We start from the raw sequence: 14,870 nt of genomic DNA, 5'->3' as shown, positions 1-14,870 counted from the left end.
TTCATCAATTAAAACTAGGTCCAACGTATGTTCAGTGAAAGTAGTTGTACTGTCGACATTATCCACTAATTGGTATGATTCTTATAACTCGCAAACTGCCAGAGCATCAGGATTTGATGCATTATCCATCCAAAGATTGAAGTGTCCACAAATAACTAATTAATTTTTCTCAACGATAATCATCTCAATGAATGCATTGAATTATCCAAAGAAGGTACTGGTATTTGCTCTCAGAATGCTGTGAACTGTTACAAAGGATATTTTTTCGTCTTTTTTTGCGTAAAGTTTATTTATATACAATAAAAGCTTGTTACACTAGTTCTTTTTAACATTTTGAGATTTGAGTAACCTTTACGAATAAAGAGTCCGACACCCCCACCAGACCTACCCTCTCTTGGAATGTGAAAGAAAGTATGTGTGTGTGGAGGGGTGGGGGGGGGGGGGGGCATTTCAGTGATCTTGGCCTTTTCAAAGTTGTTAAACCATGTTTCAGATGGTTCTATTATATGCAAGTATCTCTGGTTTATCAATTCTCGAGTTTAGATAGTTTTATTACCAACAGATTGTATATTTACATAGCCACAGTTTATGTCATCCATAATAGCCATGATTAGTATTTTCTTCTACTCTTTTCAATTCCAACTCTAAAGCTTTGCATTCTCTAGAATCTACTATGTGGTCATTTGGTTTGCTCAATTTTGTGCAGTTAATACACTTTGACACTTGCAAGTTACATTCTTTGGTGGATTTTTTTTTCTTTCTGTATATTTCCCGCAGATTTTATCATCAGTTTTAAACTTGCCATCTTTTTCAAGATGTTCATACCTCTGACAGTGGTGGCAGGTGATCACGTGGTATCTATCATGTATATCATAAGTACCCCCATCCCATCACCTTCAACAAGCGCGTAACTGAAATCTTCGGTCCTTTTCCCGTAGACGTTTTCAATTTTTAGCGAGTTTATAAATTGAACTGTGCTTTTGATACCTTTTTTTTTTTCTTTTTTTTCCCTATCCCCACCTCCTCCTCTTGAAGAAAGGCAGGATAAAAAAGCCAAGATGTCTCACCTTGAGGAGTCATAAACCCCTACCAAAGTCTCCTGCAATGGAACCAGTCCCAGGAACCTTGAGAGACTATCCAGAACAGACCTCAAATCGCCCACCAGCAGCACAAGAAGAAGTGGAGACCGAAAATAACCCCACTAAAGAGCCACCTTCACTGCAAACAGCTGAAGACACTAAGATTAGGCTTACTCCAGGACCCGGCATTACATCCTATGCTGCCATTGTCGCCATGGAAGCCAACAATCCTCACCTTAACATGACTATACGTCCCAACCGCAGAGGAATGTTAGTCATTACAGCCAAAGATGGGCCTACCAAGACCTACCTTGAGCAGCAGGATAATGTCCTCAAGCTTGACATTAACGAAAGGCCTACCACTATCATCATAGTATATGACCTCGACCTGCCACTTGAACCTGTGCTCCAACATCCCTCCATCATCACTGTCAAGAGATGTGAAGGGAAGGACGGAGGGAAATCCCATAAGTTGGAGGCTGTCTTCAAAGGATCTCGCCCTCCTCAACTCTCCTTCGGCCTCTGGGGCACCTTCCGCACCGAACAGTACTTTAAAGAGCCACTTAGATGCTTCTGGTGTCAGAAGTTTGGCCACCACAAGAGCCCCTGCACAGGTCCGGAGATCTGTGGAGTTTGCAGCAGCAAACAGCCCCCTACAGCCCACTGCATTGCCAGGCACAAGGAAGGGCACAAAACCACCGCCCGCTGTCCAAACTGTGGAGGATCCCATCCTGCTTGGCATGACAGATGTCCCCAGAAATTTCAGCGTATCGCAGACCGCTAGGGAGCAGACCACTAATACAACCTTAACCCACGTCAGCCACGTCGAACGCAGCCACTTCCAATCTAACACAACCCTCCACCATCCAACCACACCTCCCAACAAAATCCTAACCCCCATAACTTCCCTGTCCGCCAACTCCCCCTCCAGCACCTAAACTTCAACGTCCTCCCAGACCTCCTCCCAAGGCAAAATGATCCCCAACCCATACTCCTCGCACTCCCTCACTTCTAAGATTTACCTCTCCAACCAATCCTCACACTGCCACCCAGACAAAAAAACCTACCTCATCCTCCTCCGCACCTGTAACTCACACACCTAACACTCCCACTCCTTAAAAGAATTCCCCAACCTACCTAGCTCCACTGTTATAGCACAATCAAGCGCCTCACTCCCCTCCAAACGTCCTCCAATTACTGACAGCAATGAGTACAACCTCTCTGCTTGCCCTATGAATGATCTTCTAGCAGCCATCAGCAATATCCCTCACAACTTCTTGCGATACCGCAAAATTAAATTCACACAGGAGTCTCTTGATGACTTTGTGTTTGACAACGCCGCCCGGAACTAAAAGCTCAATTCCCTTCATAGATCCTCCTGCAAACAAACCTAATACAACCACTTGCAACAACCAAAACACACAAGTGTAAGTGTTTCAATGGAATGTTTGCGGACTTCGAAACAAGTTTGTATTCCTCCAATCTCAAACCTCAGTGCAAGACCCTGACATTATCATACTGCAAGAAACTTTGCTTAATGAGAACTCACCATTTGCATTCTCAGGATACAAAGTGTACACAACGTATCTATCACCAATGCCAAGAGGACTAACCACCCTTGTCAAAAGCAGCATCCCCTCCAAATTACTACCAAGCATAGACTGTGGGGCAGAGGCAGAGACTCTTAGTGTCCAGATATCTCTGCTAGCCACAACGCTAACAGTCCAACCCATCTACAAGTCCCCAGCAAAAAGCATCAATGTGAACTCAATATCAGAAACAAATCAAACAGCAGACACTTGGATGCCCTATTGCAAGAATATCCTGATGTAGCACTGCTTAACAACATCACAGAAGCCACCCATCTAAAAGGAGGTCGCTTAGATCTCACCTTCCTCTCCAGTGCCATACAAAGAGGCGCAAAATGGCAACTACATCCTGTACTAACTAGTGATCACTTTGCCATTGAAGTTAAACTCGAATTGGAGAAATACCCCCCTCCTCCTCCACCCCCATAAAGGTGGAACCCAGAGTTTGCTAACTGGGAAAAATTCGAAACAGCTATGACAGAGTGGGCTCGGGAATACATCAAAAACCCTCACAATGATATCTCCACCCTATCACTCGACTTCAGCAAACAACTAGAGGTAGCAGCCAGTGTTTCCATGCCACAAAAAAAAAAAAGAACTCCGAGAAGAAACATGCCGATGCCTGATAATACAACAGTCGCATCAAAGATACGAATGCTAGAATAAACAGGACAGAAAACCTCTCAGAAGACATAGAACTGATGAGCTACATAATTTACTTGTAGAGATCATCAAACATTCTGTGCAAGTATCACTGGATGTCAAAATAGACAAATGGTACTCATGGTGCAACGAGGTCAACTTCAGCAGATCCCTAGCCAAGATATGGGGCTGGTTTAACAAAGTCTCTGGGAAGTATAATACACCTAGAGTCACACACCCAGACCCATTAGCTGAAACCAAGAGGATTGCTAACAACTTTGCGAACAGAGCAAAAAGCACCAACCTACTTCTGCAAACTTTAAACAGGCAGAAAATACTGCTCCCAATCAGGAACAACATCATTGAAGCCGCCTGCAACATGGTAGATGATACTGATCACCCCTACACCATGGAGGAATTTAACACGGCCCTCACAATAGGCAGGAAGGACACTGCCCCTGGTGCCGACCTCATCACATACAGTATGCTGAGGAACATAGGAAACCACGCCAAATTGGTCTACTTGCATTTGATCAACAGGATGCACACGGAAAGACTAAGTCCAACCAAAATGAACCAGCAGTACACCAAACCAATTCCAAAACCCAAGGAGTAAGACACCTACGGATCAATAGCTTTGATAAGCTGCGCTGAGAAAGTAGCTGAGAGAATGGTACTCAACAGATTGAAGTGGAAAATAGGCCAACTACATCACCGCCTATATGCCTACAGAAGCGGCATAGGCTCAAGAATGCATTACAGATGTCCTCTCAACAATTAATGACAAAAAAGCCTTTGTCATATTCCTAGATCTCGAGAAAGCTTTTGAGCTAGCCAGCTCACCAGCTATACTCTTCACACTTGTTGAAAAAAGAGTGAAAGGACACTTACTGGCCTGGACTCAGAACTACACACTGAACTGAGAAGCTAGAGTCACTTTCCAAGTAAAAACCACCGATTTTATATCCCTAGAAAACGGTACTCCACAAGGAGGCATACTAAGCCCCTACCTTTTCAATCTGCTAATGGAAAATTTACCCACTTTAAACCTCCCAAATGGAGTGGAAATCTTCATATATGCCGACGATATATGCAAACTATATCCACATAAAGCTCATGCAAGAAATTCTACTCTAAAAGCACTTGACATGATCCAAGCCAAATACAATGAACTTGGCCTAAAGATCAACACCAACAAAACAAAAGCAATGGCTATAAGTCACTCGCGAAACCCTCAGAACTTCACACTGAGGGGCGAAGACATTGAATGGGTGGGTCAATTCATGTACCTTGGGGTAATCATTAGACAAATCCTATCACCAGCTAATGAAGTAACCTACCTCAGAGAGAAGACAAAGATTCGTCTATCAGCAATGAGACGAATGAACTCCCTAAAACAAGGAGTATCAAATAACTTCCTAAGACTGTTTTATCTACAAGCAATTCGATCCAACATCGATTATGCAGCACCCACACTCACTGCATTGACTGACACTCAAAAAGCATCATTAGAAGTATTCCAAAACAATATCATGAGACTCATCAGTGGCTCTCTAATGCGGACAAGACTCTGCTTACATAGACCAGAAACAAACCTAATTCTCCTGTCAGCTAGGATTAACATTAGGAATAGCAGCATTATACTCAAGTCAATCATCGCCTAGAGAAAAAGCCCACTCAACAATAAAATAAAAAGGCTTCTACCTCTAGCTGAAGAACTGAATCCACCAAACTCCCATGCAAAGAAACTACTGGGTACACTCAGAAGGATGCAGATGCAAAATAAGGCTAAAAAAAACAAGGGATAGCAAAAGCATAATGGTTACAGCCCTCCTGCCCCTTGGGCTCAGGACTCTATCAAATATAACTTCACCATCCTACCAGCAGCAAGCAAGGCTCTCTGCACACCAGTGCAACTCACTGAAGCTGCAAAGAATGCAATCAGGAACACACCTGCGACTCACACCTACTATACGGATGGATCAGTAGACCGTGCAATCATTGCAGCAGCTGCTGCAGTTATCTCCATATCAGGATATAGAGAAAACTGGAGACTTCCCAACCATGCCTCTACACTGTAAACTGAACTAGTGACTATTGCAAAAGCTCTAGAACACTCTATCAACCAACAAGATGGGAACAAAACGATCCATACAGGTTCCAGATGAGCCATTCTGGCCCTCAGCAACAAGGAACCTACAGAGAATGTTTACCTCATCACTGCAATTCAATTCTTAGCCTAGTTCCACCAAAGCAACAGCAGGCAAATAACCTTGAATTGGATTCCAAGCCATACCGGAATCTCTGGCAACGACAAGGCCAATCACCTAGCCAAATAGGGTTTAATATGCCAAACTATTAGCATTACTCTGCAACTTTAATTAAAAACCATCAAGAATCAAATTACTGCCTACTACAACATCCAAAAGACAAGTGAAGTAAGGCGAGCCTTCCTAGATGGATCAAGATCTGCAAAGTGGTATATTGAAGCGACAAACATATTACCACACCCAATTGCAAGACAAACACCCCGCCAGGACGCAATAATCATCTGCGGACTGTGACTGGGATATCTATGCAACTGGCAAATTATCTTAGATAACGGCGAAGACCCCGCAGCACAGCATAGACCAATAAGACCGTACAAGTACTATAATCAAGACACAGAAGAACCTCTACAGCACTATCTACAGCAATGTTAGGAAACAAGCCTACTTCGGCAGGATCTTAATCCCAACAATCCTACAACTGCAATAGCAATTGTCAAACACATAATCGACAATCATAATACCCTTTCAGCCTTTCTCCGCAGCTACCCTCCACCGAGATAATGTTGCAACAACGCCAATCGGCAATCTAAGCAGCAATTGGAAAGAAACCTTCTTATCCCTCCTTCAACTTCTATGTTGGGAGCAGAACGATTGTTGGTAGCTGAGGGCAACAACTTGTACTCCTTATAAGGAGACAGTTTTGTCTTTCCTCAACGTTGAGGATGGGAATGGACCCATCGGCGGTGTTTTTGGTATCCAGCATCTTTTTTACCTTCAATATCTCTTTTCCCAGGTCAGGCATCCCTCCCAACCACCTTTGATAGAAGTCTCAATAAATCAAATCATAAGTAACTTTTTATTCATACTTTTTTTTTCTAGATTTAAAGGTACTGGAATTTTTTTATTCAATCCTATCTCTACTACTCAAGCTGCTTCAACTCCCTCCTTTCAGCTCTCTATCACTCAATTGAAATCTCACACTATCCCTCCACCTCACAACTTAAGCTTAAACCACTATGAAGTTTTTTTTTTTACTTCACCTATATCAATATCTCCAACTAAAACTTTTCAACTGCTTCCCGAGCTCTTCTACACATCGGGACTTACTACTATAATTATTTTTCTCTAACTAAAGACTGGAGCCAGTGGGCTCTTGGAAAGGTATACCCTTCCCACAGTCACCTACTTCCTTCTCAAAACAACCCATCATAACCTAAAACCTATTCCAATATCCTAAAATAAATGTTGCAGAATATCCCCCATCCCAACTACCTATCTCAAGAAATCCTACCAAAACACCTATGGGCTGCAAGATTGCAAGAGCCCGCGTTTGGCCAAAAGGGCCAGGCAATCTTCAACAACAACAACAACAAGCATCATATCTTTGTCACAATTATCATGATTAGCCTTTTGGACTTCAGAATTACATTTCCACACATACTGGGTAGTCCCACCTGAAGCATTTTTCTTCAGTATCACATTTATTTTCTCTTTTATGCTTTGGATTTGATCTAGGTAATGATTTCTTTAAATCAAGGCATTTACTACTTCATCTTTGTCATTGCATATCATTATTTTTGATTTAAATAGTTTGATTTTTCTCGTTTCATTGTCGGCAAGCAATATCTGAATTTTGTTAACAGCCTCTGCTGTAACCATTTTGTTAACAATGTTTACAACAACAATTCCATTTGAAGTTGACCTTATGTTAATTTTTGGAATGTTTTTAAATAGCTGTCCAACCTCGTTTTTTCTTTCAGTAATTTTAGTTTTAGTATTTATTGATTTGATTACCAAGAGATTTTTTTTCCTTAACTTTGTCAGTCTAAGTCATTTCATCTGATTTTCGGTCCATCAATGTTTGAAGTGTTGCCTTAATTGATTCCATATTCATAGCAAGATCATCAACTTTCTCCGTGAGGTCTGTTGTTTGGGTGGAATTTACTACCTGTGCGCTAAGGTCCGTAGCTTCGTTTTCCAATTCAGCAATTCTCGCCTACTGTTCGCCCAGAGCCTCATCTCTCATACTCAGTTCTTCCTTCATCTTTGATATATATAGCTTGACTATCCTGGGCATAACCAATTTAGGTTTCTTATTCATTAGCAGTAAAGTTTGTCACTATATACACACATTTCTTGTGATAGAATCTATTGCAATCACATCCTATCCCTTTCTATAGGGTAAGATATGGTGTACTATTACCTTTTTACTTTGTTTTATCCTTAAGATTAACAAATGTCTTTTCAGTGATATTTTAAGTGTGAAACAAAATCTAAAACACGACCAAGGGCCAGTGTATATTTTAGTAGTATTTGCATATAATCTTTCAGTTTTCCTGAAAATTCTTACATTTTCAACACGGTGAAAAATTAACAAACATATATATTATTATTATTATTATTATTATTATTATTATTATTATTATATATATATATATATATATATATATATATATATATATATATATTTATATATATATATAAATATAGATATAGATATATATATATATATATATATATATATATATATATATATATATATATATATATATATATATATCTATATATATATATATATATATATATATATATATATATATATATATATATATATATATATATATATATATATATATATATATATATACTGTGTATATTTGAAATATATATATATATATATATATATATATATATATATATATATATATATATATATATATATATATATATATATATATACTATATATATATATACACACACACATATATATATATATATATATATATATATATATATATATATATATATATATATATATATATATATATATACATTTAAATATGTCCACGTATATATATATATATATATATATATATATATATATATATATATATATATATATATATATATATATATATATATATATATTCATTTTTAATCATGTCCTGCCATATAACTCCCACTACTCTTGAGGGCTTTGTTTACAAATCTTGTAATTTTCAATAAATCCTTGAAAACTCTCAACAGTAATTTCAGAGTTTGTCTCCTTTTTCTATTATCCCACGTATTATTTGGTATCCATAAATTTCTCCTTGTATCAAAATTCTCGCTACCAACTGAATGGGGTTGGGTATGCTTTGGCGCAGCCATTTGGGCGTGGCCGTTTAGGCACGGCCTTATGAGCGCCAGCTAATTTGGCTCCAGCCTTTTTTGACGACGGCCGTTTTGGCGCTAAAAACATATTTTGTTTATAGATCTTGTTTTATTCATAAATCTTAAGAAAAACATCTTATACATAAATCTTTTTTGGGCTCAAGCCATGTCGTCCTGATGGAAGTTCCTATAGGGTAGCTTCCTAGGGTATATTACAACTACGGCGATATTCCCAGAGAATTTACCTTAAGGTACCAGAATTCTAACTCCTGGAGCAAATATCCCTCGTGAAAGGGATATCGCGACATATCAGAGGACGTATTCTTGACACGCCACATGGCAATCTGCACCCCGAACAGAGATTACGTATCGAAGGGGTCAATTGGCAAGAAACGAAATCGGGAAAGAAAAAGGGGGAGCCGCTCCCAAGGCTCCCTATTCTCCCGTTTCGTAAGCGTGCCTGGCGCCAATCCTGGCGCCATCTGTATTCCTTTTTGCGTAGCTTAACAACTCGGTGTTTTTTCCTGTGTTTCTCGCAAACCTTGGATTTATTCTGCTTTTCATGGCTTCTCCAACTTCGTCGGCCTCTGATAAGTTGAGTACCATTTCTTTTATGTATAAATGTAGGCTCTTGGTAAATTTTTAAGTGATTAATAGGATTAATCTTTGTTACAAGAGCCGTAGCCTACCGGAGGCGTCATGGACGCTGTCGCTCGATAGGTATAAGTTTAGTTAGCCAGAGCGACATTCCCGGTTGTTTTGCTTTAATAAATTTTAGCTATTTAGCGTTACATAGGATTTCCTTTCGTGCTTTAGTATTATTTTGGCGAAGTATTCGCCAACTCTGGCCTACGCTAGGCCATGTAGCCTAGTCGTTTGGCCCTAGTACTTTCTGCATGTTTTGGTTTTCCAAGTGTATTAAAATTTTATTGAAGCTTTAGGCTGTTTTTTATACATTTAAGATTATGTTGAATATTTCCAAGATAGTATACGAGTGAGTTTCGGTGATTTAGGTAATCGATTCTCTTGGTGCCTAGGCTAAGTTGCTTATGGAGCCTTTGTATACTTTCTCATACTCCCCAGTTGCTTTATTTTCTTCGGAGAAGGTATGCAATCCCTTTCCCTCTGTTTAAGCCTAGGGCTTATCCCTAAGTGGTTTATCTGAATTAACTTTCGATAAAACTATACTGGGGTGTTACTGTACCTTCCTGTTCCAGTAAGTCTGGTTTCAGAGAGGGACAGAACAACAGAGTTTTTAGTCTGAGTATATGTTTGTCTGGCTTGGGGTAGAGTCTCCCTCGCTGGCCTGACAGAGACATAGGAGGCTTAGCCTCCTTTGGTCACTACCGAAGGTTTCTGTACGATATGATTCCTTCTTTTGTGATCTACCAGACTAGTCCTTGTTGCTGTTCTCGGGGGAGGATAAGACTCTTTCCCTGGGAGTAGCAACACCTTCCTTGCTTTGGTTTTCTGGGAGCTGGCAAGTATTGCTGGCCTCCCTCCTTGGATCTCCCTTAGGCAAAGATGAGTTTCTTGGCTGCGGATGATCCTTCACTAAAGCAAGGTTGGTAGGACCCTCTTTTGTCCCTTCCCCCTCTTTCTCCGTAATGGCCTAGCCATTACAGTACTGTACGTCATTCTACATCTGGACCTAGGATAGGTTAGGATGTGGAATTGACTCAGTCCCTTGCCGGCTGGCAGAGCTGCCGGCCGGCAAGGGTCTTCTGCTTTGAGTGCTGCCCGGACCTCCCTTGGTCCCTCATCCATGCCTGCCTGTAGAACCAGACAGCATTGGTCAGGAAGCCTGAATTAGATTCTCCCCTTCCTTATATGCACTCTTTCGGATTGCCGGGCTTGGAGGTAGTGTACGCTCTTATCCCGGCATCCATTCTGTTTTCTTCTAGTGCTGTACCCGTCCCGGCTACCGGCCTATGTGGCCGGCAGCCGTAGTCCTCTGGTTCTTTTGCTGCTGGCTGGCACCGGTTGTGTACCTTTGCCAGCCGGCTAATGTCAGCCCTTGTCTGCCGGTCGCCAAGAGTGTGGCCAGCAGCCGGGTACTACCTTGTGTAGGTGCCGGTCGGCAATCATTGCCGGCCGACATTGGCTATTGCCTGCCGGCACACGCATTTGAACCAGCATTCTGCCGCCTTATAGCTGTTAAGTAGTATACTTTAAAGCTAGTTATGGTGTGTTGCCGGCCAGCACATAACCTTCTATACTGTACCAGTATTCTTCAGTATAACATATACTGTAAGAAGAAAACAATAGTATAAGTTTTGGTACAGCACTGTGTGTTCTAACACTATTGTGTTGTCTTCCACAGCCCTTTGCTGTTGCCTTACAGATAAGAAAGTGAGTTCTTTCTTGTCTATTATCCAGGATTTTAAAATCATTGCTTAGGTGTGAGCTCCACCTGTTTCCTCTGGAAACTTTGCATGGGTTATTCTAGAAGAGATTAACCATTCGATTTTATTATCTGGAAGGCTGCAACAATTGGTTGTGAAGGAAACACAAGTGTGTGTCTTTCCTTTCTGAATTGTTATGCTATACTATGCATATCCAGTGATACATAGTTCACTTGATACTCATGGAAATTTCTTCTCTTTACAGGAGGACCCTCCGAAGTGCGGAAGTGTTTTCTGCAACGTCCGCAGTAAGAACCTCTGCGGACATGAGTTTTGTAGGAGGCACGCAGCATGCGGTGTCTCCAAGGGTGATCTCCAGTATTGGGACCCTCAGGTATGTACCGTGTGCACTAACCTGATTACTGAGGCCTTTGATTCCCCTAGGATGGCGGAATCAAGGGATATAGCAAGGGAGAAGCTTCGTACCTGGGTAAGGGGCTTCCAGAAGAACTCCCCTGGGCCTTATCTTCCAAGTGAGAAGATAAGGGCGTATCTTTTCCCTAGGGCATCAGCTGATGCAGTGATTCCCCAGCCTCAAGAGGAGATCCCCCAAGTTCAGATCCAGGTGGATGCTGAAGTCGCGGTCGCTATGCAAGACATCCAGTTGGATGACAGGATGTCTGACGTGGACGAGCGTCTGGAGGAAGACCTCCTGGCAGAAGCCCAGGATGAAGTTCAAGCCCCAGACGTTGAAGAGGAAGAGGTCGACGAGGTGTCGGCTACTCCGGTTCAGATCCCGGAGCCTATTCCCTCAACATCGGCCGCTCTCCCAGTAGAGCTGGGACAGGCCCTCTCCTCCATTGTTGGAATGATCCAACAAATCCAGAAGGAGAATCAAGAGAAGGCGGCTGCAATGGAACTGCGGATGCAGAGCCTTGCAGCATCATATGGGCCCCAGAAAAGGCTCAATGTGAAAGACCTTCCCTTGTGCTCAGATGCTAACCCATAGAGGTATGCTGAGCACATGCCGATGACGACTGGTAAGATCGTTATCTCGGATAAGTTGGGTTCAGTTCCCCTAGAGGAGGTGGAATTCTGGCCCAGCAAGGAGTCATATCCGGACTGTTATGTCCGGCTGAGGAAGGAACCAGCTTCAAAGGAGGAGACAGAGCCGAAGGAGGTCATAGTGATGGACCATGCTAAGGCTCAAGCTTTGCTTTCATCCTCGATGAAAGAGAGGGGCTTCTCGAACTCAAAGATAGCTGCATTGAGTAAGAAGCTCCCTTCCTTTGTGTCCTCTCCTGCTAGAGCCTTCCCCTTTTTACAGAAAGGGTTTGCGGCTGTACTAAAAGCAGTCGAGGCTGGCAAGCCTTGCCCCTCCCTGGAGGAGTGTAAACCCTTGTCGCTGGCCCTGCCTATGGACCACAAAGACTGGAAGGACGTCCATCTTACGTTCTCAGTTGGGAAGTTGGAGGATGATATTGCCGGACGTCAGTTCGGCGAGGACCTCCCTAAGCTGTCTGACTCTCTTTTACGGAGAGAGTTCGAGACAAAAGAAAGACTGGCTGCCTCAATGTCTCTTCAGACTACTCTTGAGACGATGGCAAGTGACCCCAAGGTCCAGGAAATGTTCATGGTTGTGGCCAAGACTCATCTGGCCACAGTGACGAAGGATCTTTATAGCTTCGTCAAGACGAGGAGAGCTTGTAGGGAGTTCGTGTTCACCTCGGCTTCGGTGAGGCACGAGCCAAGGAAACTAATCTCCTCCAACATTTGGGGCAAAGACTTTTTCCCTATCGATTTGGTCAAAGAAGTTATTGATAAGGCCGCCTTGGAGAATAGAAACCTTCTCCAGAAGTGGGGCCTGGCTATCAAAAGAAAGTCTTCCCCGGATGAGAGTCCTCAACCAAAGAGGAAGACTATGAGAACTAGGCTACCGTCTCGGCTAGCCAAGCCTCTTAGACAGAAACAGCAACTGCAATTGCCATTGCCTTCACTGCCCCAGATGGTGGCACAAACCCCGACCACATTTCAGTGGGTACCCCAGGCTGTGTCGACACAGTCCACGGCATTCACCCCAACGTTCGAAGGGCAGTCTACTTCCTTTCGAGCAAAGCCTAGAGGAGCAGCCAGAGGCTCGTCTAGGCGCCCCTCAAGGGGAAGGGGATTCAGGGGTGGTCGCGGTCAGGGAGGCAAGACCTCAGGACGGCAGTCCAAGTGAAATGATGCCGGTAGGAGGGAGACTTCAGAATTTCCGGGATCGGTGGACCTTCGATCCCTGGGCCCACGGCCTACTCAAGAATGGACGTGGCTGGAGCTGGTACAGCACACCACCCCCGTGCCCTCGTTTTTTCCAACACTCCACCCCCGTTCTGGAGGAGTACGTTCAAGAACTGTTGGAGAAAAAAGGGATCCGAAGGGTGAAGTCCATCAAATTCCAAGGGAGGATGTTTTGTGTTCCCAAGAAAGACTCGGAAAAGCTCAGAGTCATTCTGGACTTGTCGCCACTCAACAAGTTCATAGTGAATTGCAAATTCAAGATGCTAACTCTGCAACACATAAGGACCTTACTGCCCAAGAGGGCATATTCCGTCTCTATAGACTTGTCGGACGCCTATTGGCACGCTCCAATCAACCGTCGACTCTCCCCCTACCTAGGGTTTAGGGTACAACGAAGACTATACGCCTTCAGAGCCATGCCATTCGGGCTAAATATAGCCACAAGGATTTTCACGAAGCTTGCGAGCGTAGCTCTCAAACAATTACGCCTAAAGGGAATTCAGGTAGTAGCCTACCTGGACGACTGGCTGGTGTGGGCAGCATCTGAGACAGAATGCTTGCAAGCTTCCAGTCAAGTGATCCAGTTCCTAGAGTACCTAGGCTTCAAGATCAACAGAAAAAAGTCTCGACTTTCTCCATCTCAAAAGTTCCAGTGGCAGGGAATCCACTGGGACCTAATGTCACACCGTTTCTCCATCCCGGCGTAGAAAAGGAAGGAGATAGCGGGTTCTGTCAAGAAACTTCTAGATTCCGAAAGGATATCAAGACGTGAACAGGAGAGGGTACTGGGCTCTCTCCAGTTTGCTTCGGTGACAGACCCAGTGCTAAGAGCACAGCTAAAGGATGCAACCGGAGTTTGGAGAAGTTATGCATCAAACGCGCGAAGAGATCTGAGAAGACCAGTTCCGCTTCGGCTACGTACTCTTCTCAGGCCTTGGTCCCAAGCCAGACAACTAAAGAAGTCGGTTCTTCTTCAGCCACCTCCCTCGTCGGTGACGATTCACTCAGACGCCTCGAAGGAGGGATGGGGAGGTCACTTTCATCGGAAAAAAGTCCAGGGGACTTGGTCCAGGCTATTCAAGACCTTTCACATAAACTTTCTAGAAGTTATGGCAGTGCTCCTTACCTTAAAGAAAGTCTCCCCGCGTCACTCGATCCACATAAGGTTGGTGATGGACAGCGAGGTAGTTGTGAGATGCTTGAATCGACAAGGATCGAGGTCACCACCTCTCAACCAGGTGATGTTGGCCATCTTCCGATTGGCGGAAAAGAGGAAGTGGTACCTGTCGGCAGTTCACCTTCAAGGAGTCCGCAATGTGACAGCGGACGCTCTATCCCGGTTCACACCGATAGAGTCGTAATGGTCCTTAGACGCAGGATCATTCTCCTTCATTCTGAATCAAGTCCCAGAACTGCAGATAGACCTCTTTGCGACGAAAGACAACAAGAAGTTGCCCCTGTACGTGTCCCCGTACGAGGACCCCTTAGCGGAAGCAGTGGACGCGATGTCC

This window comes from Palaemon carinicauda, unplaced genomic scaffold (assembly GCF_036898095.1).
Source record: "Palaemon carinicauda isolate YSFRI2023 unplaced genomic scaffold, ASM3689809v2 scaffold225, whole genome shotgun sequence".
Taxonomy (NCBI): domain Eukaryota; kingdom Metazoa; phylum Arthropoda; class Malacostraca; order Decapoda; family Palaemonidae; genus Palaemon; species Palaemon carinicauda.
The sequence above is the reverse complement of the archived record's forward strand: the minus strand, read 5'-3'. Positions refer to the sequence as shown.